The sequence below is a fragment of the Triturus cristatus genome, chromosome 1_1 (genome assembly GCF_964204655.1).
Source record: "Triturus cristatus chromosome 1_1, aTriCri1.1, whole genome shotgun sequence".
In the NCBI taxonomy this organism is placed as follows: domain Eukaryota; kingdom Metazoa; phylum Chordata; class Amphibia; order Caudata; family Salamandridae; genus Triturus; species Triturus cristatus.
In genome coordinates this window covers 131,826,118-131,842,429 of record NC_140579.1, presented here as the reverse complement: position 1 = coordinate 131,842,429, position 16,312 = coordinate 131,826,118, and the positions used below count along the sequence as shown (strand labels likewise).

The window sequence follows — 16,312 nt, the reverse complement described above, 5'->3', positions numbered from 1 at the left end:
AAAACGGCCATGTGCACTGTGCAAGATGCCGATTGCAATGATTACACAGTGCGGACAAGCATCCGGCACTGCAATCAGTGCGAACAGCATTTTCCCTACCGCACTTTGCAGCTCGTGTAGCTACGCGTAGCTTGCGTATTGTGAAGTGCGCGTAGCGTAGCGCGACTACGCAAACTACGCTCAGGGTCAAAGTTGAGCACACGGACCTGAATATAAAGCTGAAATCACGAATAAATGAGGATCCCATATTACATTCAGCCAATGTATGAAAGAGATATTGTCAATGAACTTTGTCAAAAGCCTTTTCTGCATCTAACGATAGAAGGCCGGCAGGTGAGTTAATGATGCACCACTTTCAATTGCATGGTGTAATAATCTTACATTGTTTATTGACTGTCTGTTTTTCATGAAGCCTGATTGATCAAAATGCACAATGGAATGCAAAGCTGAAGCTAATCTTGTTGCTAGGATCTTTGCGTAAAGTTTACAATCCTAATTAATCAAGAAAATAGGACGATATATTGAAACCATTGAGGGGTTTTGATCTGGTTTTGGAAGGACTATAATTAAAGCTTCTGTAAAAAGCCCCTAACGCTGTTCCTGTAAGACTAAAATAGGTAAATAATCTGAATAAATATGGTGACAGGAGAGTCGAAAATTCTTTATAAAACTCTGCAGGAATACCATCCGGGCCTGAAGATTTATGCAACTTGAGTGATTTACTAGCTGAGAGTACTTAATCAATAGAAATTTGCATATCTAATTTATCTCAAACTGCTTGAGAAATTTGACATAAACCACACTTCTCTAAACATTTATCAGTAAGAGATAAATCACTTGTGGGAGGTTTATTATATAACTCTGAATAATACTTCATATATTCATTCATGATTGCTGCATGAGATTTGGCTGTTTGTCCATCCGATTTGTGGACAGCACTAATTTGAGTTTTATCTTTCTTAATAAGCAAATAGTTTGCTAAAATCTTTCAGAGCTATTAGCTTTAAAACAGAATTTAGCTTTTGAATTAGAGATATGTATGCCTGCTCTTGTATTTAATATAGAGTTCAGTTCATAACAAAGATTTTGCAAGTACATTTTGTATTTAATGTCACTGGATGTAATAAAAAGATGTTCATATTTAGCAATTTGTCTAATTCGTTGATTCATTTGTAATGTCTTATTTGTCTTAAAGACATCTCATCTGTTTTCAATTGATGTAGAACCTTCGGAATTGAACATAAAATATTCATGAATTGATGATAGACTTTTGGGTCTGTTGTTGTTATTAAGAACATTATTTGTGTTCATGCGCCCTCTTCCTCAAGACTGTTGAGATACTGTAGGATGTAAAATGCATTAAACAAGCGTATGATCCGAATTATCAATATTTTGGATAGTGGGTTCAGAAACAGAGGGAACTAAATGACAGGATATTAATAAAAAATCTAATCTAGAATATGAACTATGAGGATTGAAAAAAAAAGTGAATTGTTTGTCTGTTGGATGATGTAAACGCCAGATATCTAGTAATTTAGTTGATTTAAAAAAAGATTTAAGAACAAAGAAAGCTTTTGGACGACGATATTTGATCTGAGAACATCTATCTTGTAAAGGATCATTTATAAGATTGAAGTCACCTCCAATAAAAAGTGGAACATTACCCAATTTTAAGACTTCTGACATAAAAAGAGACCAAAACTGCGGGTCATCCTTCTTGGGACCATATACATTAATCAAGTGCAGGACCATGTCATCAATTTTACATTTAATTATGAGAAAACTACCATTAGAATCTGAATGCTTATGTAATATTTGAAGATTACATTTTTTTGAAAATAAGATAGCAACTCCATTTTTCTTATTGAGAGCAGGTGAAGAACTAATATTACCCACCCATTTTTTGTTCATGTACGATAGAATAGTGTCGTCAACATGTGTTTCCTGTAATAAACAAATATTCGCATTATGTCTAGCCAGATAATCCAAAACTTTAGTACGCTTAACTGGATGTCGGAAACCTTTAACATTAAAAGACACAAGTTTAATACCATGAATATTAGACATCATTGAAAGAAGTTAAGTTGAGAAGAAAATAAAGAATTAAAAGAAATTACCAAATATACGTAGTTCTGTAGAAAAAGAAAGAAAAGGAATGAAAAAAAACAGACCAACACATAACAAAGACAACATATAGACAAAAATAGAATTCTTAAATCGCACACATGCATAACAAGAATAACCACTCGAAACGTGCCCAGTAAAGAATTACATCAATTTAGGCTAACTATAGGTGTGCGTAATAATCTAGTAACTCAAGTAACATTTTCATTAGTATCCATGGAAAGCGGCGAGTTTTGGTCTAAGTATAGACGAAGGCTATCCGGACGCTGAAAGGACCTCGAGAAGCCATCTTTCCATATACGCATGGTAGACGGGTCGAAAAGTCCATATTTGAATCCACAATTTCTCAATCTTGGACGAAGATCTGTAAATTCTTCAAATATTTTTACTGTTGCCTTAGCAAAGCCTTGATGAATGAAAATGTTATTACCATTGACCATTAAAGATGGAATTTCTCTTGACGCTTTGCGTATTACTACAAGATGGTGATAACGCAACACCTTGAATATCATTTGATGAGATTTAGTTTGATTTGGGCTTCTATGTGAAGGAATTCTATGAGCTTTGTCGATCTCAAATATTTCCGTAAATTTTAGTCGTAACAGGCCAGGCAATAGGTTTTCTAAATACATACAGCAGTCATTACCTTCCACATCTTCTGGCAAATTGAACATTCTTAAATTGTACTGCCGATTACAATTTTCCAAATCAAGCAATCATTTATTAATTGGTTCTGTTTTCGCTGCAACAGGAATAAGAGCATCTAATTTTGTTTTGTTGTCTTGAATTGTAATTGTATAGTCAAAAACTTTCATTGAAATGCTTGCCATATCTTTGCGTAAATTCTTCAATTCTGACGCAATCGTGTCTGTGTTAGTACGAATAGCCTACATTTCATCAAACAAAACAGTTCAGGAATGCTCACAAGAGTCTACAATTTTAGACTTGACTGGTGGAGGTGAAGTAGTATTTTCTTTACTTATGTTAAGAACCACAGGAGTATTTTTACCCTCCATAGTAACAAGTTAATTATTTGAGGCAGTAATCTGTTCAAATTATAATTTCCAAGCTCTTAGAAATAATGCAGTATAATATAGCACTGTGCAACAGCTAAAACCAGCTGTAGGAGTATCCAGGCCACAGCCGCGCCCTTTCCTGCCTATGGCTCCGCCCTCCTGACAGAGAAAACCAGCAAAACCTGAGTGGAAGTACTGCTGAAAGGAGCTTCTTCATACATAACCTTCAACCTTCTCAAAAAACGGATAAAACGCCTCTAATGGATGCCAATGATGTTAGAAGACTCCAGACGCCATTATTAGAAAGAAAATAGCCATTTTGGCTGTAAAGCTCGTGAAACAAAGGGCCGAAATCGCACAGCTCACTCCGTGGCAGCCATCTTGCTTGTGACCGCACTTGCCACTTGTAATCTTTTTAATCCTATCCTGGGAGTCCAACAATAAAGATTGTTTAGGCCATCCCTGAGGTAGTTTTACATTTCTTATTTGTTGTTTTTTTGTTCTGCTGAGTAGATCCCTGAATACACGTATGTATTGTCTTCCCCCATAACCCTTTGCTCCATCCCAGGCGTTGGTCTGCACAGGGATGCTGTAGCAGCCCTATTATGAAGAATGCGTTTTTCCAATGTGACATTTCTGCCTTCACAGAATATTCACATTTCCTCCTTTTCCTCTTTTGTGTGTATAAGAATTGATTAAACCGTCAGATGGACGACACAGGTCATTAGCCCATTAGCGATGTGACCTCCAGTGTCAGAATCCATCATCCTTTAATTACACTGTAGACTCGAAGGTGACTCTCCAGGTATTTCTGACCATTTATTTACTAGTGCCTCAAGGCCAGTGGAGACCTGCCTGTTGAAACACAGTTATTGGAGCCAGTTCTGTTAACTATGCACTATGCACTTACAACATCAATGTGCTATCTTGGACTGTTACCGGCCAGCACCAAGTCTAGTGATCCAGACAGGTGCAGGTCCTTATCCAGTTATCATATCTGCCTGTTTCAGGAAGCGTGGTGTCTGAAGCCAGTGCCTATACAGGGGTACACCACCTTTAGTACACCTGCGGTCTCATCTTGTAAGGCATGGTGTCTGAAGCCAGTGCTTATCCAGTGGTACACCACCTTTAGTATACCTGTAGCCCCATCTTACAGACGTGGTGCCTAGAGTCAGTCTTTATACAGGGGTTCACCACCTTCATTACACTATTCCGTCCCTTCTTACAGAGGCATGGTGCCTGAAGCTAGTGTTTATCCAGGGGGACACCACCTTTAGTACACCTGCAGTCCCATCTTATAGAGACGTGGTGCCTGGAGCCAGTCTTTACCCAGGGGTACACCAGCTTTAGTACACCGGTGGTCCCATCTTACAGAGGTGTGGCGCCTGGAGCCAGTCTTTAACTAGGGGTACACCACCTTTAGTACACCTGCTGTCCCATCTTACAGAGGTGTGGTGCCCGGAGCCAGTCTTTATCCAGAGGTACATGACCTTTAGTACACCTGCGGTCCCCTCTTTTAGAGGCGTGGTGCCTGGAGCCAGTCTTTATCTAGGGGTACACCACCTTTAGTACACCTGCGGTCCCATCTTGCAGAGGAGTGGTGGCGGCTGGAGCCAGTCTTTATCCGGGGATACACCATTTTTAGTACACCTGCGCTCCCATGGTACAGAGGCGTGGTGCCTATAAGCCAGTCTTCATCGAAGGATACACCACCTTTAGTACACCCACGGTCTCCTCTTGCATTGGTGTGGCACCTGGAGCCAGTCTTTATCCAGGGGTACACCACCTTTATACACCTGCGGTCCCATCTTACAGATGTGTGGTGCCTGGAGATGGTTTTTGGCCTAAGGGTACACCACTTTTAGTACACTTGCAGTCCCATCTTACAGAGACGTGGTGCCTGGAGCCAGTCTTTATCCAGATGTACACCACCTTTAGCACAGCTGTGGTTCTATCATACAGAGGTGTAGAGCCTGGAGCCAGTCTTTATCCAAGAGTACGCCACCATTAATACACCTGCGGTCCCATTTTGCAGAGGCATGGTGTGTGGAGCCAGTCTTCATCCAGGGATACACCACCTTTTGTACACCTGCAGTCCCATTTTGCAGAGGCATGGTGCCTGTATCCAATCATTAACCAGGAGTGCACCACCTTCAGTACATCTGCTGTCCCATCTTACAGAGGTGTGGTGCCTGGAGCCGCTATTTATCCAGGGGGTACACCCCCTTTAGTACACCCGCAGCCCCTCCTATAGAGGAATGGTGCCTGGAGCCAGCCTTTGTCCAAGTGGTACACCACCTTTAGTGCTCCTGCAGTCCCATCCTGCAGAGTCATGTGCCTGGAGCTAGTCTTTATCCAGGGGTACACCTCCTGTAGTATACCTGTGGTCCCCTCTAACATAGTCTTGGTGCCTGGAGCCAGTGTTTATCTTGGGGGTACAGCACTTTCAGTACACCTGCAGTCCCATCTTACAGAGGCGTGGTGCCCAGAGCCAGTCTTTTCCAGGGATACACCAACTTTAGTACACCTGAGGTCTCCTCTTACAGAGGCATGGTGGCTGGAGCCAGTCTTGATCTGGGGGTGCACCACCTTTAGTACACCTGCGGTCCCATCTTGTAGAGGCATGGTGTCTGAAGCCAGTGCTTATCCAGTGGTACACCACCTTTAGTACACCTGCGGCCCCATCTTACAGAGACGTGGTGCCTAGAGTCAATCTTTATACAGGGGTTCACCACCTTCATTACACTATTCCGTCCCATCTTGTAGAGGCATAGTGCATGAAGCTAGTGTTTATCCAGGGGAACACCACCTTTAGTACACCTGCAGTCCCATCTTATAGAGACGTGGTGCCTGGAGCCAGTCTTTATCTAGGGGTACACCAGCTTTAGTACACCTGTGGTCCCATCTTACAGAGGTGTGGCGCCTGGAGCCAGTCTTTAACTAGGGGTACACCACCTTTAGTACACCTGCTGTCCCATCTTACAGAGGTGTGGTGCCCGGAGCCAGTCTTTATTCAGAGGTACATGACCTTTAGTACACCTGCGGTCCCCTCTTTTAGAGGCGTGGTGCCTGGAGCCAGTCTTTATCCAGAGGTACATGACCTTTGGTACACCTGCAGTCCAGTCTTACAGATGTGGTGCCTGGAATTGGTCTTTAACCAAAGGGTACACCACTTTTAGTACACTTGCAGCCCATCTTACAGAAGCTTGGTGCCTAGAGCCAGTCTTTATGCAGAGGTACCTTACCTTTAATACACCTGCAGTCACTTCTTGTAGTGGCATTGTGCCTAGAACCTGTCTTTACCCAGGGGTACAAGATCTTTAGTACACCTACAGTCCCATCTCACAGAGATGGGGTGCTTGGATCCTGTCTTTATCCAGGGGTACAACACCTTTAGTACACTTGCTGTCCCATCTTAAAGAGGCATGGTGCCTAGAGCCAGTCTTTATCCAGGGGTACACCATCTTTAGTACACCTGTGGTCCCATCTTACAGAGGAGTGGTGCCTTGAGCCAGTCATTTACCAGGGGTACACAACCTTTAGTACACCTGCGGTCCCCTCTTACAGAGGTGTGGTGCCTGGAGCCAGTCTTTATCCAGGGGGACACCCACTTAAGTACATGTGTGGGCCCCTACTATAGAGGAATCAATCAATCACTGCATTTGTAAAGTGCGCTACATACCCGAGAGGGCCTCAAGGCGCTGGGGAGGGGGGGTGCTACTGGTCGAAGAGGCAGGTCTTGAGGAGTCTTCTGAAGGCCAGCAGGTCCTGGGTCTGTCGTAGGATGGTGGGGAGAGTGTCCAGGTCTTGGCGGCGGGTAGGAGAAGGACCTGCCGCCGGCGGTGGTTTTTCGGATGCGAGGGACTGTGGCGAGGGCGAGGTTGTCTGACCGGAGGCTTCGGGTGGGGGTGTGGAAGCTGAGTCAGTTGTTGAGGTAGGTGGGTCCGGTGTTGTGCAGTGCTTTGTGTGCGTGGATCAGGAGCTTGAAGGTGATCCTTTTGTTGACGGGAAGCCAGTGCAGGCCTCTCAGGTGGAGTGTGATGTGGCTGCGACAGGGTACGTCGAGGATGAGTCTGGCCGAGGCGTTCTGGATGCGTTGGAGTCGTCTCAGGAGCTTGTTTGTAGTTCCTGAGTAGAGGGCGTTCCCGTAGTCGAGTCTGTTGGTGATGAGGGCCAGGGTAACGGGTTTTCTCGTGTCGAGGGGGATCCATTTGAAGATCCTGTGGAGCATACGGAGGGTGTTGAAGCAGGACGCGGAGACGGCGTTGACGTGCCTGGTCATGGAGAGAGTGGAGTCGAGGATGACCCCCAGGTTGCGTGTGTGGTCCGTGGGTTCCGGGGCTGTGCCTAGTGATGTGGGCCACCAAGAGTCGTCCCAGGCTGATGGGGGGGGGTCCGAGAATGAGGACCTCTGTCTTGTCTGAGTTCAGCTTCAGTCTGCTGTCCTTCATCCAGTCGGCTACGGCCTTCATTCCTCTGTGGAGGGTAGCTTTGGCGGTGTGGGGATCTTCGGTGAGGGATATGATCAGCTGGGTGTCGTCGGCGTAGGAGACGATGTTGAGGTTGTGTTGTCGTGCGACGTGGGCGAGGAAGGCCATGTAGATATTGAACAGCGTCGGGCTGAGGGATGATCCCTGTGGGACGCCGCAGATGATCTCGGTGGTTTTGGAGCGGAAGGGTGGGAGGCGGACGCTCTGGGTTCTATCGGAGAGGAAGGATGTGGTCCAGGCCAGGGCCTTCTCTTGGATACCGGCGTCATGGAGGCGTGCTGATAGGGTGCGGTGGCAGACCGTGTCAAAGGCTGCTGATAGGTCCAGGAGGATGAGGGCGGCTGTTTCTCCTTTGTCCATCAGGGTCCGGATGTCGTCAGTGGCGCGATGAGGGCGGTCTCGGTGCTGTGGTTGCTGCGAAAACCGGATTAGGAAGGGTCCAGGATGTTGAGGGCGGCTGTTTCTCCTTTGTCCATCAGGGTCCGGATGCCGTCAGTGGCGCGATGAGGGCGGTCTCGGTGCTGTGGTTGCTGCGAAAACCGGATTAGGAAGGGTCCAGGATGTTGTTAACTTCGAGGTAGTGGGTCAGCTGTCTGTTGACAATCTTCTCGGTCACTTTGGCCGGGAAAGGGAGCAGGGAGATGGGCCGGAAGTTCTTGAGGTCCTTGGGGTGCCTAGGGCTTCTTCAGAAGGGCATTGATCTCTGCGTGCTTCCAGCTTTCTGGGAAGGTTGCTGTCTCGAAGGAACAGTTGATTGTTTTCCGGAGGTGGGGTACGATGGTTGCGCTGGCATTGTTGAAGACGTGGTTAGGGCAGCGGGCCGATGGGGACCCGGAGTGGATGGAGTTCATGGTTTTGATGGTGTCTTCGTCGCTGACGCTGGACCAGGTGGTCAGGCGACTGGTGCGAGTGGTAGTCACAGGGGTGGTGGACTCGGTGGTGGGTGCAGGGGGGTCGGAGTTGGAGCTGTCGTGGATGTCGGTGATCTTGCGGTGGAAGAAGGTGGCCAGAGAATCGCACAGGTCTTGAGATGGCGGGATGTCGTTGGTGTTGGAGCTGGGGTTGGAGAGTTCTTTCACGATGCTGAAGAGCTCTTTGGTGTTGTGTGCGTTGTTGTCTAGGCGGTCCTTGAAGGCGGTCTTCTTGGTGGTCCTGATGAGTTGGTGGTGTCTGCGGGTGGCGCTCTTGAGGGCTGTGTGGTTGTCTGGTGTTCGGTCGTGGAGCCATTTCTTCTCCAGCTTCCGACAGGTGAGATCCGGAGGTCCTCGGTGAACCAGGTGGCTTTCTTGTTGGTGTGGTTGGTTGTAGAGGTCTTGAGAGGGGCGAGGGTGTTGGCGCAGTCGTTGATCCACTGTGTGAGGTTAGTCGCGGCGGTGTCTGGGTCGGTGGGGTCAGTGGGTGGTCTCAGGAATGGTGCCTGGAGCTAGTCTTTATCCAGGTGGTACACCACCTTTGGTGCACCTGCAGTTCCATCCTGCAGAGTCATGGTGCCTAGAGCTAGTCTTAATCCAGGGGTACACCACCTTTTGTACACCTGCAGTTCCATCTTACAGTGATGTGGTGCCTTGAGTCAGTCTTTAACCGGGGGTACACCACCTCTATGCACCTGCAGTCCCATCCTGCAGAAGCGTGGTGCTGGAGCTAGTCTTTATCCAGGGTTACACCACCTTTACTACTCATGTGGCCCCCCTCTTACAGAGGCGTGGTGCCCAGAGCCAGTCTTTATCCAGGGGTACACCAACCTTAGTACATCTGCAGTCCCCTCTTATAGAGGCGTGGTGCCTGGAGCCAGTCTTTATCTAGGGGTACACCACCTTTAGTACACCTGCGGTCCCATCTTGCAGAGGACTGGTGGCGGCTGGAGCCAGTCTTTATCCGGGGATACACCATTTTTAGTACACCTGCGCTCCCATGGTACAGAGGCGTGGTGCCTATAAGCCAGTCTTCATCGAAGGATACACCACCTTTAGTACACCCACGGTCTCCTCTTGCATTGGTGTGGCACCTGGAGCCAGTCTTAATCCAGGGGTACACCACCTTTATACACCTGCAGTCCCATCTTACAGATGTGTGGTGCCTGGAGATGGTCTTTGACCTAAGGGTACACCACTTTTAGTACACTTGCAGTCCATCTTACTGAGACGTGGTGCCTGGAGCCAGTCTTTATCCAGATGTACACCACCTTTAGCACAGCTGTGGTTCTATCATACAGAGGTGTAGTGCCTGGAGCCAGTCTTTATCCAAGAGTACACCACCATTAATACACTTGCGGTCCCATTTTGCAGAGGCATGGTGGGTGGAGCCAGTCTTCATCCAGGGATACACCACCTTTTGTACACCTGCAGTCCCATTTTGCAGAGGCATGGTGCCTGGATCCAGTCACTAACCAGGAGTGCTCCACCTTCAGTACACCTGCTGTCCCATCTTACAGAGGTGTGGTGCCTGGAGCCCCTATTTATCCAGGGGGTACACCCCCTTTAGTACACCCGTAGCCCCTCCTATAGAGGAATGGTGCCTGGAGCCAGTCTTTGTCCAGGTGGTACACCACCTTTAGTGCACCTGAAGTCCCAACCTGCAGAGTCATGTGCCTGGAGCTAGTCTTTATCCAGGGGTACACCTCCTGTAGTATACCTGTGGTCCCCTCTAACAGAGTCTTGGTGCCTGGAGCCAGTGTTTATCTGGGGGGTACAGCACTTTCAGTACACCTGCAGTCCCATCTTACAGAGGCGTGGTGCCCAGAGCCAGTCTTTTTCCAGGGATACACCAACTTTAGTACACCTGAAGTCCTATCTTGCAGAGGCGTGGTGACTGCAGCCAGTCTTTAACCGGGGATACAGAACTTTAGTACACCTGCACTTGCATCTTACAGAGGTATGGTGCCTGAAGCCAGCCTTTATCCAGGGGTGCACAACCTTTAGTACACCTGCGATTCCATCTTGCAGAGGCGTGGGGCCTAGAGCCAGTCTTTATCCAGGGGTACACCACATTTAGTACACCTCCTGTCACATCTTATAGCGGTGTAGTGCATGGAGCCAGTCTTTATCCAGCGGTATACCATCTTTAGAACACCTGCTGACCCATCTGGTAGAAGCATGGTACCTGCAGCCAGTCTTTATACAAGAGTACACTACATTTAATATATACCTATGGTCCCACTTTACAGAGGCATAGTGGGTGGAGCCAGTCTTTATCCAAGGGGTACACCACCTTTAATACACCTGCCGTCCCATTTTGCAGAGGCATAATGTCCAGAGTCAGTCCTTATTCAGAGGGATACCACCTTTAGTACACCTTTGGTCCCATCTTGCAGAGGCGTGGTGCCTGGAGCCAGTCTTTATTCAAGCGTACACCACCTTCAGTAAACCTGCTGTCCCATCTTACAGAGGTGTGGTGCCTGGAACAAGTCCTTATCCAGGAGTGCACCACTTTTAGTACATCTGGAGTCCCATCTTATAGAGGCGTGGTGCCTGGAGCAAGTCTTTATCAAGGGGTACACAACTTTTAGTATACCTGCAGTCCCATCTTGCAGAGGCGTGGAGCCTCGAGCCAACCTTCAACCAGGGATACACCCCCTTTAGTCCCATTTTGCAGAGGCGTGGTGCCTGTAGCCTGTCTTTATCCAGGGCTACACCACCTTTAGTACACCTGCAGTCCCATCTTGCAGACACGTGGTGCCTGGAGTGAGTCTTTATCCAGGGGTACACCACCTTTAGTACACCTGCACTTGCGTCTTAGAAAGGTACGTACATGTGGCCCTCAGTGTTGAGCAGAGCAGATGGGGACAAATACAAGATGAGGGCTGAGTGGCTGGGTGCCGGTTTGTTTATTACAATCCTAACTGGGGCGTGATCTGAGTACATGTGTGGGAGATGTTTGACTGTTCTTGTCAAGCCAGTACTCCAGCAGTGCCCAGGAGTCATGCACAGTGGATACATGTGTCCTCCATGGTCAAGGGGCGTCTGTCGCCATAGATCAGTCAACCCATTGGCCCCCATTATGCCAGTCAGCTCATCTGCAGCTGTTCAATGTGTACTGTTTAGGATGTTGGAACAATCTGTGTACCTGTTGAGGACAAAATTAAAGTCTCATTCCAAAAGCGTTGTTTGCTGGGACAGTACCACCCATTTGTGCCTGATAAATTGTCCATTTGCCATGGGGGGACCCTATGTAGTAATCAGTGTCATGTGCTTGCTGTTGGAAATGGCCTGAATTATGTTATCCCGACCTTCTGGGTTGTTAGGCTTCTGGACCTACTTGAATGGTGCACAACACCTATGAGGCCCGTGCCTCAGGTGTAGGAAGAGTATGTTGCTAGCATAGTTCCCTCGAACATACATGCACAAACATGGCCTTTTTCCAGCACGCAAAGCATGCATGTGATCAATAGATCATGTGTCAGCCACAAACGTAAACACAATAACACATGTGCTTTCCCAAAATAAAACAGTCACTTTACCTGGCGAAGTGCGAGGAGCACCACTTTTGCATTGCCGATCATAAGACCAACTATTCTGCCACGGCACATTGGATTTGCCAAACATCACAGAGCTTGCGGCTTCTATACCTGCCTCTTGCTTTGCTAGTGTCAGGCCTGCAAAGGTTTTGCAAAGAGGGTTTGGCCTTATGGCTAGAGCTGTTGACGTTGAAACTAGGGAACTGAGTTCAAATCCTTGCCCGCATTAATTTTGTACTTTGTGTTTGGCCCCCACAAAAGATTCTGAAAGGCCTTCATAATCCACAGATTTGCATTTAGTAATTGAGCAGCTTCTAGTCTGTGACTGTGTCCTAACTGCAGGCCTCTGCGTTGGGATACCAGGTCCAGCAAGTCAGTATTCAATCTGATGGCTCTGGGTGCGGCACAGCGATCACACTGTAATTTGAGGACATCCTTAACAGTAAAGCCAGGGGCAACGGGGGATTACCCAAACTGCACTGCACATTCCCTCTTCTCCCAATAACAGTGAGGGAGAGAGAAGCAGTGTTAACTTCCATAAAAATCTAGGAAAAAATTTACATTTCAACCTACTGGTTTCCTGCCAAAACAGTTTTTAAAAGAAGAAGCTAAGCAAGAGGACTTCTTTTCCTATCACCTTTCAGCACAGGAAGTGGTATCACTAGATCTCCCATCATCCACCTGCACAGGAAGGGACATCACTGGATTTCCCATCATCCATCCACACAGGAAGTGACCACCACTGCTGTCCCTCCAAAGCCGTCTTTAAAAGGAGAAGCCAAGCAAGAGGATTTCATTTACCATCACCCATCAGCACAGAATGTAACATCACAGGATCTCACATCATTCACTTGCACAGGAAGTGGCATCACTGTGCTCCTACCCCTTCTCAGGACCTACTTAATAGCAGCTTCCACTTGGATGCGTGCACCAGGCGCAAAAATGGGAACACATCTATGCCTGATCTGTGCTCAGCATCAGAATTTCTGGTCCATTCGAGCCCCGCCAGCAATACTCCGCTGCACTTCTCCAGTCGGTCAACCTGGGAATATGCTCCCCCTGCTGCTGCTTTGGCACGCCACATACCATGGTAGTGACTTTCATCTGCACCCGCTGCTGGTTCTCCTACAGTCACCTACTCACACACCCAATGCAAGCACCAGCAGCACCCCTAGTTAACACCACACAAATCTGCATGCCAACACTCACTCACAAGCATGCTGCTCAGCACACAATCTTTCAGCAAACGTGCAACCGAAATCTGTGACCTGCTGAGCAGCAATGAACCGCACCTCCTCTTCCTCATCGAAACCTGGCTCAATTCCACATCAGCATCCGACATTGTTGCAGCAAGCCAGGAGGAGGAATCGTAGTACTCTGCAAGTATCAAGTGCTCAACATCCACAAAGAGTTCCACTCCATTCATGGAAAATCATGTTGCTGTGTTATGCTGGCCTACTGCTTGCTGCTTCTGTCTTGGGCAGTGAAACAACTGGACTTTGCATTCTTTATCCTGTTTGCCAATGTTCTCCAAGGGCTTGTGTGTGCTTGCCTCATGTTAAGAAGTCTCAGGGTCATCAAAGACTTCATCTGCAGCCCCTGAACTTCTCTGCTGGGAGTTCTCACCTGCCAAGAGATGCCAATTCCGGGCCATTGGAGGTGAATTTTGCTGCAAAGGACTGAGAAAATTTGTGAATCACTGACAGAATATCGAGTGTCAGAATATCGACCTACAGAAATATCGACGCAAAAATATCGAAGTCAAGAATATCGACATCCTATCTACATTATGGTAAGTACAAAAATATTGGAAAAAAATATCGATGTCAAAAATATCGTTAAAAATATTGGGTTTTTTTAAGTTACAAAAATAATGTAAAATAAAGTAAATAGTACATATAATTAACATAATCATAGTTAAAAATATTTTTAAATGTTTAAATATTATAACTAATATATAATGTTAAAATAAATTAAACATATACATATAATATATAATATATATACTTAATATTTTTTAATAATTATTTTAATAACTTATAAAGTGTTAAAGAATATCTTATAAATTACAAATACATCTATACACATAAACAATAATATAAATAAAAATGAAATAAATATATATAACAAATTTTTAAAAAATACAATTATTTTTAATATTTTTAAAATTAATTATATACTACATTAACTAAAATAATACAAAACATATTAGATAGCAGAGGTAATAAAATGGCTATTCCAACTCCAAACAGTGCAAGAGGATCCTAAACCGGGTAATTAGTCTAAGGGAAGGAGCGCCTGTTAAAGGGCTCCCGAATCGCTCTGCACACATTGGTTTAACCTACTGCTTCTGCATTGTATCAAGTCTAACTGATGCCCATTGCATGGAACACCAGTCCTAACTGTTTTAATTCGCCGTTTCTTAACTCGCCGCATTTGATTTTATAATCACTCACTGTTCACTGTATCCCACACGTGCACCAGGTCTGCGTCTTCTCCGGTCCCCCACGGATTGTTCCGGTTGAGTAGAGGGAAGGCTAACGCAGACCGGAAGTGCCTCATTGCAACTGGGACAGTTAGCGGTCTGGTTGCCAGAGCACCTGCATAAAGCCCGATGCACGCCTCGAAGCGTAGCGGATGCGCTAGAGGATCCTAAACCGGGTAATTAGTCTAAAGGAAGGAGCGCCTGGTAAAGGGCTCCCGAATCGCTCTGCACACATTGTTTTAACCTACTGCTTCTGCATTGTATCAAGTCTAACTGATGCCCATTGCAGGAAACACTAGTCGTAACTGTTTTAATTCGCCGTTTCTTTACTCACCGCATTTGATTTTATAATCACTCACTGTTCACTGTATCCCACACGTGCACCAGGTCTGCGTCTTCCCCGGTCCACCACGGATTGTTCCGGTTGAGTGGAGGGAAGGCTAACGCAGACCAGAAGTGCCTCATTGCAAATGGGACAGTTAGCGATCTAGTTGCCAGAGCACCTGCATATAGCCCATCAGGCCAGATCAGGCCCAGGGCCAGGCATTCTTGTTCCTACTCCTACAGCCCCCCTACGCTACTCCAGGGAAAAACTACTCCAATTAATGCAGGCCCCAAAAGATATTATGCTCTCACTCAGTTTCCATTGAGAAACTACAAAACAACTGCACCCATTGCCCATATGAACGTTCATCAATAGGAATCCAACACCCAGCAGGGAATCCATTTAGCATGGCCCTGCTGAACTGCAGATCTCTACCTAAACACTCCCTAGAAATCTCCATTCTCCTACAGGACACAAAATTTGACGTTCTGTTTCCTATAGAGACCTGGCTTTCTCCAAGCTCTGACCCAGACGTTATGCAGGCTCTCCCCCGGGATACTTGATTCAACGCCTTGACAGAACAAGTTGCAAGGGTGGTGGAATAGCAATCATTTACAAAGAACACCTAACTTGTCGCATCCTGGACAGCCCCCTTCTAGATTGTGAAAACGCCCACTTCACCATTGAACTGTCCCCCTCGAGATCTTTTTCTGGCATCCTCCTATACCGTCCCCCGGGAGCACAGGGACAATTCTGCAGCTCGCTACTGGAAACTGTACTTTCCCTGGCCAGTACCTCACCCAACTTTAGTCTTCTTGGAGACTTGAATTTGACAACCCACTGGACAAAGTAGCTGATGAATTAGCACTTGACCTCGCAGCCTACCAACTCCACCTTGAGATCCATCAAGCTAGACACATGAAAGGTCATCTCCTAGACCCTATTTTTTCAAACATAACAACTTAAAGGGATGGAACCTATCCCCATCCCCTGGTCAGATCATTTTTTAGTACAATTCATCTGGCACCCACTCACTGAGGGCCCCCACACGCCAGCCGCACGCACCCTAGAACGGCCCTGGCCCAAACTGGATATAGAGGACTGGACGCGCAAACTAGAATTAACCAAACCCACATACGATCCTGACCCCTCAGTAGCAGATAAGAAATTCTCCTCATGGGTCGAGAACGCACTGGACATGGTACTGCCCAGAAAAATCTCATCAAAAAAAAGTGGGACGAACAAATCTCCCTGGTTCACTCCGGAACTCCGTAAACTAAAACAACAATGCAAGAGATTAGAAAGAGCATGGAGTTAAGACTTTGCCAGCAATAAAAAAAACGAATATAGATCATCCATTACATCCTCAAATTAGATCCTCCTCTAACTCCTCCAGGGAAACATAGCGCATAGTCAAAA

The 16,312-nt window shown here is 46.6% G+C and overlaps 1 protein-coding gene across 5 annotated transcripts in view; it reads left to right on the top strand.

Annotated features, from left to right (window-relative positions):
- LOC146869795 (major histocompatibility complex class I-related protein 1-like) overlaps nucleotides 1-16,312 on the top strand; it is a 193,950-nt gene that overhangs the window by 51,999 nt on the left and 125,639 nt on the right. The gene's annotated exons all lie outside the window — the stretch shown is intronic.